Consider the following 2,923-nt stretch of genomic DNA (forward strand, 5'->3'; position numbering starts at 1 on the left):
TTTCTTTATCATGGATTTTCTTTATCTTGGATTTCTTTATTCTGGGCTTTTCCATTTCAGATTTCTCTATCTTGGGTTTTTTGGATATTTTATCTTGTAACTTGTTGATCATGGCTTGTATTTAAAGCATGACCTCCAGCTTGTGATTGATGTATATAAAGAACAAATATGACTACGTCTGAATTGATCCTGATAATGTGGTGAAATTTCAAGTCCCAATGTGTATGGTGGATTTCCTTTCTCAAGTAAGTTAATCAGAGTTAATGTACTCAGTTGACGTCATAAACAGAGAGTTACACGGGCTGAGGACATGGGCGTGTCCCAAGCCACTTGGACGTGTGTGACCATCGGCCCAATCCACACCGGCGTGTGACTCTCTAAAGCTAGAAAATTGTTAAGTTGCCTAAAGACTTTCGAAAGTTCTCGGTTTAGTCCCGGACCACCCCAATGTATGTTATAGGCTTCAAAGGCTTGTATAAGGGATAATATGCATGTGTTTGAAAATTTTTAATTTTGGGCGAAATTTGGTAACCCAGTTTTGTATGTTTGTGAATGTTTAAGTCCGGTAACGCCTCAAACCCTGTCCCGGAGTTGTATAGAGGTGAGGGGTGTTACATTTAGTGGTATCAGAGTTATGGTTTAGTCGGTTCTCAGACTAACCTAGCATATATATCAGAGTCCAGCTATACATGCTACCGATCCGTGATTGTGTGATGTCTCCCGACGTGTATAAGAGCCACTTTGTTTAGAAAAAAGTACTCTCCAACCGAGCTACACCGACCATGTTAAATGTGATGCTAAAATATTTGAGTAAAATATAGTCATGACGAACTGAAACTTGGAAAGGTATGAATGAGGATTCATGAAATGTGCACATGGTGAAATGGGCTTATCTATGATTAATTGATAATTCTATGATGTAAATGGTCGATTTGCTTGAATGAATGCATGTGTTTAGATAACTTACCAAAGATATAGATGAATGAACATTCACGTATGCTTATATGAAAACTCATGATTGATAAGCTCGTATAGCTTAAGTAAATGTGTTAAATTGCTTGGACTGATTCATATGATTGTAACGATATGTCTAAATGATAGTGTACGAGGTAAAAGTATGGATTGTGATAAACTTACCTGTGTTTGTTGGCCCATGTATGATATCATGTGCATGACTTATATGATGAAATGAATAGATAAGTAAAGTTATCTAGAAAACATGGAATGTATGCATAATTATACTTGACTAAATGAAATAACTAGAAAGTGGGCATTAAATCAATATGAATGTTAGTTACTCGAAATGAATGACATGATTGAGATATATTTGCTATGATGAAAACTGTGTTACATGTATATGTATATGAGAGTTGAGCCAGAGGTCCTACGACCCCCTCCCCCTTACCAAAGTGGTGTTTTATAGGGGAAATTCCTGAGATTTAAGTTGAATGAGTTTCCATATGAGAAACCAAAGAGTTCAATGATGGAATGGTTATAAGCATGATTAGAGATTGAGAATGGGTTGATAAGTACAGACATGAGCTAGAAAGATATTGGATTGACCGAAAGATTGTCTAACTTTCGCAACATCATAGTTAGCAAAAAAGGTTAATTTTGGTAAAACAATCTATCCTGGTATGATGTCGAGAAATGTATTGATTGAAATTCCCCCATGAACTGGTTTTCTTAGTGAAGGGAATATTATGGAATTTGGGACGACATAAATAGTTAAAGGAATAATGTTTGAAATATGAAAATGTTCCCTGATTTTAACATTAGACGAATGTGTTATTAGTCTGATTGGATTATAATCTGCATGGTTCTATTTTTCTCTGGTATTTTGTTATATTCCGCTTGTTGGGAATCGATCAGAAATTGTATATGGTGCCATGATTCTATTTCTACCGATCATTGCTCTGATTGATTTTATATATATATATGAGAAGCATATAGTTCCGGTCGTATTTATTGTCAGTGGTTTGGAATGGTGTTATTCTAGATTTCTTTTCTTTGCAAAAAACATTGGGGTCTTTCATATTTTTATGAGTCTGGTTCTCGGTCTTCTGATGCAGTGCTGTAAATTGGATTTCCTTATCATGGATTTTCTTTATCTTGGATTTCTTTATTATGGGCTTTTCCGTTTCAGATTTCTTTATCTTGGGTTTTCTGGATATTTTATCTTGTAACTTGTTGATCATAGCTTGCATTTAGAGCATGACCTCCAGCTTGTAATTGATGTATATAAAGAACAAATATGACTATACGTCTAAATTGATCTTGATAATATGGTGAAATTTCAAGTCCCAATATGTATGGTGGATTTCCTTTCTCAAGTAAGTTAATCAGATTTAATGTACTCAGTTGAGGTATCAGTATTACTTATGCTAATGCATATGTTATGGTCTTCGATTGGCATGATGAGTGAATTTATAATGATGCATGTTGAATCATTCTGTTGACTAGAAGAGAGAATTTCTTGAAATATCAATTACGGATGAATAAGGTCGACTTGATTGTTTAATCTGTATAGAATATATGTTTAGAATATAATGAAATGTTCATGCTTGAGAATAAGATTTTATTTCTTCACGGGTAAAAGATAAATAGTCTAGTTAAGATGTGTATGTTTCTTAGAAGAATCGCATGCGATAAGAAGATCTGATATTGATAATGTGAAGATAATTTGGGTATTTAAAAAATGCTGAAACAATTATTGTTTATCTTTGAGTACAAATTCTTGAAATGTTGAAAGTTTAAAGACGTATAGCAAGAATCATCAAAATTATTTTTGCCCTTTGGGAATTAGAATGGAAATAAAAAAGGTTAATATGGATTTTCTTGTCTGGATCGTTCCTGTCCTTGAAAGAGGAAAGTAATATGTAGTGTTGTTAAACGTTATGAGATGTGTAAATTATGCTGGTAT

This window comes from Gossypium arboreum, chromosome 1 (genome assembly GCF_025698485.1).
Source record: "Gossypium arboreum isolate Shixiya-1 chromosome 1, ASM2569848v2, whole genome shotgun sequence".
In the NCBI taxonomy this organism is placed as follows: domain Eukaryota; kingdom Viridiplantae; phylum Streptophyta; class Magnoliopsida; order Malvales; family Malvaceae; genus Gossypium; species Gossypium arboreum.